Raw genomic sequence first — 14,439 nt, forward strand, 5'->3', positions numbered from 1 at the left:
GGATGCCTTTATTGAGTACAATAATATTACAAGTTATGGTTACTACTAGTTTACTGGAGATTGGTCATTGATCCAAGGATTTATTCTGATTGCCATATTGGAGTCGGGGAGAATTTTGAAGTTAAAATGGCTTTTGCCTTATTGGGGTTTCGTCTTTCTCTGGATCAACATTGCAGGATAAAAGGCTGAACTGAATGGTCTTATAGACTATGTTACTATATTACTATGTGCTTTGTGCTCTGGGCCAATCAGATGTTTCCCTACCTCTGCTCTTCTTACCTGTTCACAACATGAGTCCCACACACACTGGGGCAAAGAACAAGGGTGAAACTGCAGCTGCATGCCCTTCCTCCCAATCATCTCTTTTTTCTATTTGCACTTTTACACTCATATTTTTTAAGGGACTGGCGAAGTTAATGAAGATCTTTAAGAAATTGACACAAAGACTGAAATATATGATAGAATATTTTATGTTTATTTAATAGTTGTTTTAGATGTTTTCAATTTGATCACTGCAATTAAACAAAGCAGACACAATTTCTGTCGCCCCGACCAAGCTTTTAAATCCAAGCACACAGATCTCTGGAGAGAAACAACCTCTTAAGCCAATTTCAACTTCCTTGCCATCTGTAAAGACAAGTTAACAAATTATTAAACAAGGAAAAAAAAATAAAGAATGTAAATTATTGAGATTCCCTCTTTTCATATTATATCCAGACAATTTTAGAATTAGGTAACATATACTGGGTCACAACCACTATGAGCAGACATTCATAGGAGCTCTCATCCAGTTTTCACAAAACCTCAATGGTGTAAATTGAGATGTACAGGTCCCTCATTATTGGCTACAATAGGATTTCCAAAAGTCAGATCACGACCTAAAATATCTATAAAACTCGTCGACGGAAATTATGCTTAAATATTAGTCTTTAAATGTGTCCAGCAGCCAAAATAATCTAAAAACGAAATTAACAACATAGTTTAAATATACAGAAAAGCCAAAAAATGTATTATTACATAAATAATAATAAAAATAATAAGTAAAAATAATTGAATTTACTGTAAAGTTAGTGTATTATTATCATTAAGATGTGTAATTTTATGTTATTTTCAATATAATTATTGTTTAGTATTATTATTTTGAATTTTATTTCATTTTTTTAATTGATTTATTTCGGTATGGCTGGCCCCCTGGCTCATCACTAGACATAACAGCCACACTTTATTGCTCAATTAGTATACATTACCTGGGTTTCTTATTTTCCCGATGTAATTATAGCATTTATCTATTATCTCTTCACATCTGATCATCCGTTTGTTTTTACATTCCTTCAAGCCGTATCGGAAACAGGACGAACAATAATTTCCATTTAGTTCGCCATTTAGAGGAGGCGCTGAAAGCAGGAATCATAGTGATAACATCTTCATTTGAATTATTACATTGCATAAAATAATATCTATCAATGTTAATATGCGACCAGCTCCTCATTGGAAAAAGAGAATGGGTTTGGTGGGGTAGTCAGCTGCAAGACCCGTATCGATCTGACTTGTTTGATTCTGCCTCCTCACAGAACTGCTGTTTCGTACTGAACAAAATTTTACAGTGTGGAACAGCAGTTACGTGAGGAGGCAGAGACTCCTAGCATCATAAATGCCTATGATGGCAGGAGTCCCATTCACCTGTACCGTGTTCGGGCCGGGAAATTCATCCAACACATGGGCCGTTTTTCACTGCACGAACTCGGTCGTGTGCAAGAGGTGTAACATATCATGAAAATGTTTTAAAGGAACACTTTGAGCAACACCAATGTAGTGTGTTATGCCTACTAAGGAGCAAAGCAAGACACATGGGTTCAAAGCACATCAAAGGAAGAATCCCTGTGTCATGCACCGCCCTCTCAGGCCCTAACATGGCTTAAAGGGGTTATGTGGGGACTGAAAATTATTAGCAGTGTACCCACTGCAGTATGCGAGTACACTTGCTAATATACATTCGGGTCTTCCTTGATGACGACACAACTCTTCGTCATGTGATCGGACACTGAACTCTATGTATAAGCAATAGCAGTAGTACATCAATAACATAGAGTACAGCGGGGATGGTCACATGATGAAGAATCATGTCATCATCAAGAAAAAATGTGGCACTAAACTTCCAATCCCCCGTTAGGGCTAAATTTATTAAAATCTCATAATCAGCGCAACGGGGGACCGGAATGTATATTGGCAAGTGTATTCTCATACTGCAGTGAGTACACTGCTAATACTTTTCAGACCCCACATAACCACTTTAACCGAGTATCTGTTTAGCTGTAGTGTACCTTTAAACTAGAGCTCCACCTTCAAGGGGTTGTCCCATAAAGAAAACCCTTGTTCATGTGCACTATTAGCCCATGTGGATGTCATAGAGGTGCGAATTCCATTTAAAGAGGCTCTGTCACCACATTATAAATGGCCTTTATTGTACATGATATGATCGGCGCTGTAATGTAGATCACAGCAGTGTTTTTTTAATTTAGAAAAACGATCATTTTTGATGGAGTTATGACCTATATTAGCTTTATGCTAATGAGTTTCTCAATGGACAACTGGGTGTTTTTTACTTTTTGACCAAGTGGGCATTGTGGAGAGAAGTGTATGAAGCTGACCAATCAGTGACCAATCAGCGTCATACACTTCTCTTCATTAATTTACTCTGCAGATAGCGATATAGCTATATCGCTATGTGCAGCCACATACACAAACACTAACATTACTGCAGTGTCCTGACAATGAACATACATTACCTCCAGCCAGGATGTGATGTGTATTCAGAATCCTGACCACTTCTGTAGCGTCTGTGTGATTTACAGCACAGCAGGCGTAGTCTCGCGAGATTACGCTGTAAACTGTCATTCACAGCGAGATCTCGCTATGCTGTGCTGTAAATCACAGAGACGCTACAGAAGTGGTCAGGATTCTGAATACACATCACATCCTGGCTGGAGGTAATGTATATTCATTGCCAGTACACTGCTGTAATGTTAGTGTTTGTGTATGTGGCTGCACATAGTGATATAGCTATATCGCTATCTGCAGAGTAAATGAATGGAGAGAAGTGTATGACGCTGATTGGTCACTGATTGGTCAGCGTCATACACACCTCTGTACAACGCCCACTTGGTCAAATAGTAAAACACGCCCAGTTGTCCATTAAGAAACTCATTAGCATAAAGCTAAAATAGGTCATAACTCCGTCAAAAATGATCGTTTTTCTAAATAAAAAACACTGCTGTAATCTACATTACAGCGCCGGTCACATCATGTACAATATAGGACACTTATAATGTGGTGAGAGAGCCACTTTAATACCCTATATGAGTCAGAACGAAGAGCAGCCACTCTGGTAAACTGGAGCCATCCATTTATTCTATCTGAATGGTAGCCACAAAATTCTACACTTCTTCCGATTGGCTAGCTTCCACCCGAAATTTTTGGGGACTTTCAGGTGAAAGGGGTGTCTCTAAAGAGACAACCCCTTTAAAGCCATTTTGAACGAATTATTTGAGATTTTCTTTTCTGAAAATTCTCCTATACATATGTACTGTATTACCAAAATCGCTTTGTGTATAAGATAAGATACTACAGGTAATAGTATAGGGAAGCAGGTAGAGAAAGTCTTAAAGGTGTTGTACAAGGTTACAAAAAGGATCTGATTTTTTTTCCAGAACAACGCCACTCTTGCCATTCGAGGAGCTAAACCGCAGTAACAGACACAGCCCATGGACAAGGATGGCGCTGTTTCAGGGGGAAAAAAAACTATTTTTGTTTTACATTTCTGGACAATCCTTTTAATGGTAAACCAAACCAAATCGCTCCTGCCTATAAAAAGAGATATTTTGGTAACAGTATATACTAGAACATAGTCGATAATACAATCCCCTAATACAATCAGTCCCTAATGTGGTCAGATTGTTCACTTACTTTTATAGTTAAATGTGTTGCAGTTGTCTCCTTTGCAGCACTCTATGTGTGCTCTAAGGGTTAGTTCATAATGATTAGATGAATACATTGTCTTCCCACACGAGTACAGCTCATTGCAGTCCTTTTTTACAGTGTGAAATGTACCATGATCTGTAGAAAAAAAAAATGTCGTTAAAGTGAAACACCAGCCTAAAAGGTGCCCACCCGAAAATTATATTTACCTAACCTGTGCCATGGTCTTTTTACAAGCCACTCCTGTACGCTGAGATCCCTGGCAGTGGTCGTCATGACCCATCTAGGAACCTGTGCAGACAAGAACCCTACGCTCCCGACGGTGGGCAGAGTTATTTCTTGTACAGGTTCCTGGGTGGGTCATTACCACCACTGCCCGGCCAGAAGGAAATCCATGGTGTTTTTATGCCCCTTAAAACATTCATACACAGATGACATAGTACTATGAATTTACTGTGTATATAGAGTAAAGAGAATTTTCCAAAACAGGTATCATATGCTGAGTGACAACCACTAAAGGCAACAATTACTTTAAGCAAAGAGATTGTCACCCAGTTTTCCACAGACCCTAAATAACATACACAATTACACTTACGTAGAGAGTTCCATTCTTCCGAAGCACCGTCTTTTAAAACTTTTCCTGTGTGTCAATCTTCACAGTAATTATGGCGTTCTATTTATATAATCACTTCTATGGGTCGATTCCAGGTTGGAGAATGACTCAATGAATGCGCGAGAACATAAACTTATTTTTTTTTAAATTATATTTGTCAGTAAGTAATCTTTCATCAGGGACCACTCCAGGAAAAGTAAATATAAAAATAGATGAGATAATTTACCGCTTACCAATGTGATACAATTCAGATAGTACCATGCATTCTTTAGCTTTTTTACAAACTACAGAAGGTCCGACACAAGAATCACTGTTTTTCGCAAAGCACTGTATACATTCCAAGGCAAATGCTGTGAGGATAGAAGGTCACATAGAAGAAAATATCAGAAACCTGGAAAATAAATCGGATTGAGTAATTTCATATTTTTAACATTTTTGTTGAGCAGCTGGAAAAGAAGGATTGGACATGATAGGGAGTGTACTCAATGCCAATCAGCAGCTGAAAAAGCAAATATAATTTAAGGCATGTATAAAGACAGAGAAAAACCTGAAACTCTAATATAATATTTCCATTTTTGTATATGGGGACAATTTTGGGCTCCACACTTTAAATAAGATATAGTAGAGCGAGGGAGGGTTCTAAGGCAGAAAACAATATTCACAAAGAGGATGTCTCTAATAAGGCTGGAAAAATTGGGCTTCTTCAAATTAATCACTGAGGGACTGTGCCAACCTCATACCTGTCCATTTTTTGTTATTCAAAAATACAAGTAATTAACTTACCAGCTAATGGTAGGATACAGATGGTACCAAGAAGAGTGATAAAAAGTTTCATGGCGAAGAAAGGGATTAGTTATATGGTATCGACGTATATCTCCTCCACTAATACTGTGTGATTGACTCCCTTACTTATATACACTGAGAGACCTTGTGACGTCCATTAAATGCACCCTAGAATTAGGGTATGGGCCAGTTATTCCAACTTATTTGGCGAACATAATCCTGTAGGAATTCAGATATACAGTATAATGACAAATGCAAATCTGTTTACCCACCCTGATGTAATATTTACCCATCAAACACCAATCCAAATGCCAATTTTAATAAACTTTTCTATTAGTAATATGAGGCGCATTAAGAACTTGGAGCATCCCCAAGTTAAAGTTGTTGCCTTTCCTGTGTTCCTATGTGGCACCATGTTCTCTGATGCATATAGTACATGTCCCCATAAAGGGCCAGTACATGGCACACCAGAACCTATGACTCTTTCCCTTGGTTTGTTCCTGACCCAGACTGTCTGTCAAAGGCCACAACCTTTTCTTGTTGTCTTTACCTGTGGCCTCTGTCTTCATCTTAAACTGAGTGTGCTCTCCTGCAACTTCGACTCCTGGTTGTTTATCCCTTTTTAAAGTGTAGCTAAACGTTCGACAAACTTCTGACATGTCATAGTGACATGTCAGAAGTTTGGGTTCTTGGGGGTCCGAGCATGGAGACAACCACCAATCGCTAGAATGAAGCAGCTGAAGCGTTCGTGTGAGCGCTCATCTGCTTCGTGTCTGTTCGGCTTTTTCCGGAAATAAATGTATCGTGTACAGACTCAATAGAAAGTCTATGAGCCCATACTCCGATACATCAGCTTTCCGGAAAAAGCCGAACAGACACGAAGCAGCTGAGCGCTCACACGAACGCTTCAGCTGCTTCATTCTAGCAATTGGTGGGGGTCTCCGTGCTCGGACCCCCACCAATCCAAACTTCTGACATGTCTCTATGACATGTCAGAAGTTTATCGAACATTTGCTACACTTTAAGGTCAAATAACCTCAAGTCCTTCCACACCTGCTGCAACTTCAACTTCCGGGTGCTTATTTCTTCTGAGAGTCCAATACCTGCATGTCCCTTGCACCGCAGTCCACACCTTTAACTATCTCTTGTGAAAAACAAGGGCTCATTAGAGTCTTCGTCTTGGAAGCAGCCAAGAGGATCCACCAACTGGCAGATACAGATGCAGAACTAATTCAGACCCATCCACACACCATTGTGTAAATTTAGCTTTGGTTCTGTAGCTCCTTGGCACACTAGTGAATATATTTGCTCCGTAAGGCTCTCGGGCAATAGAGCTGAGAAACATCACCTGCTCTAGGATCCAGCAGCCATTAATAGATAAGGCTCTTCTTTAAAGTGAATGCCCAATACAGTGTAATTTTAGGGTCCAACTGAGCTACAAATCCACAGCTACTATTGACACAGCCACCATTAGGAGGAGCTTAGGAGATTACTGCATACTATATTATTATTGAGTTTATTGCATAACCAGTATGCAGTAAGCTTCTAAGCTCCCCCTAGTGGTGGCTCAGGGCAGTCAGAATTCTGGTCATTTTGCGTGGCATCAGAAAACAATATGTTCTAGACACTATAAATATATATACTGTATATTAAACTCCATTTTTTGTCATACATTGTTCCAAATCCCCTGTATACATATAAATGTAACATTTTTGCACCAGTTTTCTCAGGTAGAATAGACGCAAACGTCCCAAAATTTTAAAAATATATTATTCTTTGAATGTTTCTGCCGCTCTTGACAATTTTTAAAAAAGCAGAGCTTAGTGGAAGGGTGTAGCCACCTGCAGCCCACTCTATTTACTATGGTTTATGCAGAAACTGGCATAAACGATAGAGTAAATCTGTGCCAGCTCTCGGTTGACATCGATTTTTAATCGGTGGTGCACGGACAGCCGCTAATATAACAAATTAATTCAGAGGCGCGTTTTGTTGCATCTTACTCCAGCATGTTTCTTATGAAATATGAAACTCTAGTCTTAATAAATCTCCCCCATTGAGTAAATGGTACAATTCCTTCTGCTTGCAGTCACCACTGAAGGGAGTTTAGGAGCTTACTGCCTACTGAATATACAATAAACTCAAAAATAAAAACTTTTTTTTATTGAACTCTATGGGGAAACATATTAATACTGGCATGCTAAATGCCAATCTAAGGGTCAGTTCACATGCTGAGTAAATACTGAACTATGGAATTCGTTGCGTGGAAATCTACAGCAAATACAGTAGCAGCAAAGTGCATGAGATAAAACAAATCTCATCCACACGCTGCGTAAATCCTGAGCGGAAAAAAACGCTCAGAATTTGACCTGCGGTGCAGAATTTTATTCCGCAGCATGTCAATTGTATTTTTGGAAATGCTGCTTATTTGTTGCAAGTGGCAGTTGTCGCATTTTTTGCGGCGGGTTCACAGCGATTCCGTTGCAAAAAACGGAACTCAAATTTTTTTTTAAATCGTATACTTACCCAGGAGTTTGTGTTTCTTCCTCCAGGCCAGCCTCCTGGGGTGATGTTTCATTCCATGTGAAGGCTGCAGCCAATCACAGGCTGTAGCGGCGGTCACATGGCATGAAACGTCATCCCTAGAGGCCGTCCTGGATGACACCAGAGGGCCGATCTCATTGGATGACGCTTCATCCCATGTGACCGCTGCTGCAGCCAATCACAGGCTAGCAGGCTGGCTAAGTGCTGCAGTTTTCCGCAGCGGACATTCCGGACGAAAAACTGCACCACAGAATTCCCTGCGGCACACACAGGGCGGATACGCTGCTACGTGCTTTTAAGCAGCATATACGCCCCGTACAAACTCAGCATAATACTAAATTAAGTTGGCGGAAAATGCATTAAAGATATTAAGAGGTGCACACCAGTTTAACATATTTGGCACATCTTTGGCTGTCTGTGCGACTGAAATGCAAACTTGTGCCCGCTATGAGCAGGTGTGATTTACGGAATAATTTACGCCATCTTCTGCAATATATTATGATAAATATTTTGTTCCAGTGGAGTCCCTGTCCCCTTTAACTAAACCCCGACACCCGGAGCCCACACTGATCAGCTGTATAACTGCCTCCGGCACCGCAAGTTATGCAGTGGTCTGTGCCGTGAGCAAAAGGAACCGACCACTGTATAGCGGCAGTGCTGCAGTACTGCAGCTCTTCTCCTATTTAAGTGAATAGGAGAAGAGTGGCAGTAAACCAGCACGGCCACCATACAGTCTATGGAGCCTTCTGCTACCGGCACCAACCACTGAAATACTTTCGGAGCCGACGGCAGCCGAAACAGCTGATCGGCGTGGGATCTAGATATCGGACCCCCACCAATCTAATACTGCTGACCTATCTTGTGGATAAGTCATTAGCATAAAAAACCACCCCATGCCCAGACAACCCCTTTAACCCAGAGGGATATCAATAGCGATACTTAGGGATATCAATTGGGAGAGCTTGAAGGGTATAAAGAATTTGTAGGGAACATAGGTCGTCAATATGTTCTTTCTGAGCAATCCAAGACATTTAAGGTCATTTATAATTTTATTAGGGTAGGTTTGTATTTTGGTGTAAAGGGGATAAAATTCAGCTGGAAAAGGAGTTTGGGATCAGATGGAATCATAACCTCCAGAAATTTCAAGGCCTTTTGTAGCTATTTGAAAGGGGTAGTGGATTTAATAGTTGAGATTTAATCCGAAGGAACATTAATGGTCAGTCCATGTTTATTTTAACATTTTAGACTTCTGAATTCTGCAAAACTTCAAAGCATGGAAGTGAGCGCATGGAGGGGGTTCGTAATAAGCAATAGCAAATCATTGGCAAGGACAGAGTTTTAAGGAGCTAATCCAATAATGTTATCTATTTGTCTGATGCATTGTAAAAACATCTCCATAACTAACACAAATAGTGTGGGAGAAAGTGTACACCACTGCCAGGTACCATTTCTTATAAATAAGGTTCGGGACAGAGTTACCATTTTCTCTAGAAGCAATTAGCACTGCAAAATATCCTTTTCACAAACATACACACTCTCATGCTTTCAAGTTTATGTTCAAGTGGTAACTAAATGGGGCACAGAAGTAGCAGTCACAACAGTGCACTGGTGCCTGAGGGGGGTGAAAAGCAACGCTGTGTTACGAATTAGCAGCAGGACTGCTGCTAATTAATGACTTTTGTTATCTCTGTGTTTTGGTGTTGCTAGGCAATGCCTTTGATCTGGATTTGGTCATAATTTAATTTCCCTGACTAATTAGGGCGGAGTACTTTTCTTGGGCTATATTTAATTCAGGCTTGGATTACTCAGGTGCTGGTTATGCTGTTTCTGGCACATGCTAAATTCTGTCCAGATTCTTGTTGGTAAATTTGCTCTTGTCTATGTGTTTGTTGTACTGTGGGATGTGTTGCTCCTCTGAGAGATCTAGTTTTTATATAGTGGTTTTATGTGTATCCTAGGATCAGTAGTTCCACTGGTTCGTTTGATTTTCCTGTGTGTTTGGTCTGCTGCCAAGCTGTTGTCTTACCCTGCTGTGGGATAGTATTCAGGTGGGATCAGTGAGTGCTGTTAATGCTTGTTTAATGTCTATTCATCTTTTAACTGCGTGCATGCTATTCATCAGCCATCCACTCCATTTTTGCATCGTCTCCATTGTCTATTACCTTCAGCATTCTATTCCACTCGACTGGTAAGTTACTTGTGCCTTTTGTTTTCTGTCAGTATTGATGCGTGCTTCACCCATGTGATAGCGATTATCTGGAATTGCGCTCTTGAGCACCTCTAGTGGTGTAACTTTGTCCTATAATACCAATATTATAAATGGTACATGATGGATAGGGACCCTGTTACAGATTTGGTTTTTTTGAGTCCCAGGAGCCTCAAGTTACGCCTTTGCGTATGTGTATGTACTTATTAGTGAAAATTATGTTTTTTTTACTAATCATAGGATAATCATATTCTGAAATCCTGCCATAGGTTCCAAGTAGGTACGTTCATTTTGGGCAAAAGTTGGATTTTCTTTTGAGATTAGATAAATCATAATTTCTTATGTAATCTTTATCCTGATGCCTCTACTTGCACATATTCTATTGTATGGCTTCAAATTAACATTGTGCATTTAGTTGGCATTGAACTTTGATAATAGTGGTACAGGGATCACTTGGTAATTAACTTCAGATCACAAATTCTCAATGACAAACAAGAAAATAATATACAGAAGCAGCGGTCTTTAACTTGAATTTTAATGCGCTGAACACAGTGGCAAGAAACTTTAACTTGACTTTTTGAATAGTTTTAAATGGCTTAAGTGATAGGTTTTCACGTAGCAGCATGTTATTAGAGTCAAAATAAGAATTGCTACATCTGGATGCACTATAACCAATTTAAGATAATTAAGTAGGTTTACCTGCAGTCCTTTGTAAAATCACAGATTAGACATTGTGATACCATGATAAACTTAGTTCTGCTAAACTAGACAAACTTAGTAAAGGAAGGTAAAAGTATGCAGTGCAGCCAGAAATGTTGTATGTAACCCTCAGATTTTGGATCTGCTGAGTGGGCAGGCTCTTCCAGATGTTCTCTTGGCTCTGAGCCAATCAGATGTCTGCCCACTTCTGCTCTCCTCCCTCTTTCACAGTCCCTCACACACACTGAGTGAGAACAAGAGGGAAAACTGCAGCTGCATCCCCCTCCTCCCACTCCTCTCTATCTTTTATTTGCTATTTTACACTAGATGCATTTTTTTAGGGACTGACAAAGTTAATGCAGATCTTTAAGAGGCTGACACAAAGACTGACATATATTATATAATATTTCAGATTTATTTTGTAAGTATTTTATAAGTTTTTGACTAGTTAAATGCAATTGAATAGAGGAGACACAAGTTCCAATTTAAATCCAAGCGCACAGCCCTCTAGAGAAATACAGCTTTTACTATTCACTTCCAGGACTTTGCCAGCTGTGAAGACAAGTTAACAAATTAATAAACAAAGAAATGAATATAAAATAATATGTAATTGACTTTTCCTATGTTTATTTTATGATCAGACTATTTTAGAATCAGGTAACGTAGTCCAGGGTTATGATCACTTCTAGCAGATATTCACAGAAGCTCTTACCCAACATTTTACGGAATCTTACTGGTATATTTGAAGCTTTTGAGTCCTCGATATAAGATCTGTAATAGGGCCTCCACCTACCATGTGATGTTTATAATGCTGGTGTTTTCCTATGGAACAAAAGGACATTTGGACTCACTAATTTAGTTGTACCCAAGTGTGACTCCTACCGTTGCACCCATAATAGTTATGTCACTGTTGAAAAGTGTATATATCTGCATTACTATATACATTACTATTCCCTGCTTCCCAGCTGCCCTGCTTTTGTAAGAATCAGTCTTCATTGCAATTCTGTCATTTTATTCATGAATCAGAAAGCAACAAATTAACACAATCATCTATGTACATTCTGCTTATTTGGCTGCACCAATTGTCCCATTCACACTAAACAGGAGAAACAGAAATAGATAGATAGAGTGAGTGCATTAGGTTTTTTTCTACGCTCCCATTATTCACTTTGGAAAGGGACAGCACATGCTCGTACTACTCTCCAACCAAGAATGGGTATATGGGGCCCCTCATTCCCAACTGCGGTGGAAGACCCAGAGGTCAGATCACCTCCTTATTTTTAAAACCAGCCTGATGGATATCATACTAAAATAATAATTGTGTTGAAGAGGCTCTGTCACCAGTTTATTAAATCCCTATCTCCTAACTAATCTAATATGTGCTTTGCTGCTTATAACTACAGTGTGATTTGTTTTTAAAAAAACGTTTATTATTTGCAAAGTTATGAGCGTTTTTCTTAATATGCTAAATCGGTTCTAATAGCCAAATAGGAGGTGACTTTCTTTTCACTTTGGGCAGTTAATGTTTTCTGTATGACGCTGTCCAATCGTCATACAATTACAACTTCTCTCCCTTATAGTATACAGCTTCCATTCCCGACTGTGTATTGAACTGGCAATATCTGCGGTTGTGTCACAGCTAGAACTGACGTCATATGAATGATTAGAATCTCATCTTTCAATCTTTCATGAGTCACCAATACTGCTGTTCTAGGTGGTCCACAGCCCGCGATATGGCTGTTTGAAGTGATCCCCCTTCCCTCCAGCCTCACTCTCTCACACTGTGTGAAGCAGCTTCATGCTGATAGGACAGCGTCAGAGGCTGGGAGGAGCTCCACCTCAGGAGAATCGCTGCTGTTACCTCCCAGTTGTCTAATAAAGCCTCATTTACATGTATAGGAAAAAGTTCATAACTTTTAAAATAATAAACGTTTTCGGACGCAATTTTCACTATTATTATCAGTGTGACAGCATCTATTATATTAGCTAGAAATAGGGCATTTCTAAACTAGTGAAAGGGCCTCTTTAAGTCTTTAAATGTACAGTTAGCTCCAGAATTATTTGGACCGTGACACAAGTTTTGGCATTTTAGCTGTTTATCCAAACATATTGAATATACAGTTATACAGTTATATAATCAATATGGGTTTAAAGTGCAGACTCTCAGATTTAATTTGAGGGTATTCACACCTTAATTTGAGGAAGGACTTAGGAATTACAACTCTTTAATATGTAGCTGCCTCATTTTCAAGGGACCAAAGGTAATTGGACAATTATCTCAAAAGCTATTTAGTGGGCTGCATGGGCTATTCTCTCGTTAATCCATCATCAATTAAGCAGGTATAAAGGTCTGGAGTTGATTCCAGGTTTGGCATTTGCATTTGGAAGCTGTTGCTGTGAACCCACAACATGAGGTCAAAGGAGCTCTCAATGCAAGTGAAACAGACCATCGTTAGGCTGAAAAACATGAAGAAATCCATCAGAGAGAGAGCACAAATGTTAGGAGTGGCCAAATCAACAGCTTTGTACATTCTTGAAAAAAAAAGAGCACTGGTGATCTCGTGAACTCCAAACGGCCTGGACGTCCACGGAAGACAACAGTGGTGGGTTGTTAGAAGAATTTATAATCTATCAATGAGATTCAAGGAGTCATCGGAACAAATTGAAGTATTGTGGCCTTTTATTCTCATTAATGAGGAGACAAAGCGACATCAGATTAAGTCATCTTTCAGCCTCTGTCTGCTGATATCTTGCGTATCATAGTTTTTATACATAGGATAAACGTATTACTTATTCAGCCAATTACAGACACACAATATATTACAGATACATCATTATAATTCTTCACACATTAGGTTTGCAGGTGGTCTTATCTCTCTTGGCAAAACTATTTCTGTAAGATGGGGGAGGCACTCCCAAAAGTATTTTTGCCACCCTACCATCTCACTCCCTGTGTTTTCTCTGTAAGCTTCGTATGAGAAGCAAGGTCAAAGATAAGTAACCTCAATAGCATGAAAACCTTTCTTAAAGGAACAATGACTTTCTTATTCATTATAAAAGAAACAAGATGAGAACTCCAGACAAGATGGCAGCTGCACGAAATTACACACATCATATAAAGAATAGAAAATGGAGACTACCCACCACCCTAACACTTGATAACATATTCAACACTTTGGTCTCCATCACATAAACATAAATTTAAAATAAAACTTTTCTGACATTGGTGACCGAAGAATCCTTTCCATGGTGAAGCAAAACCCCTTCACGGCATCTACCCAAGTGAAGAACACTCTCCTGGAAGTAGGTGTATCAGTATCTAAGTCCATTATAAAGAGAAGACTTCATGAGAGCAAATACAGAGGGTTCACCACAAGGTGCAAACCATTAATCAGCCTCAAAAATAGAAAGGCCAGATTAGACTTTGCCAAACAACATGTAAAAAAGCCAGTCCAGTTCTGGAATAGCATGAAACTAAGATCAACCTGTACCAGAATTTATGAGGAAGAAAGTATGGAGAAGGCTTGGAACGACTCATGATCCAAAGCCACCACATCCTCTCTAAAACATGGTGGAGACAGTGTGATGGCATGGTGGAGGCAGTGTGATGGCATGGTGGGGG

Source organism: Rhinoderma darwinii, chromosome 10, assembly GCF_050947455.1.
Source record: "Rhinoderma darwinii isolate aRhiDar2 chromosome 10, aRhiDar2.hap1, whole genome shotgun sequence".
Taxonomy (NCBI): Eukaryota; Metazoa; Chordata; class Amphibia; order Anura; family Rhinodermatidae; genus Rhinoderma; species Rhinoderma darwinii.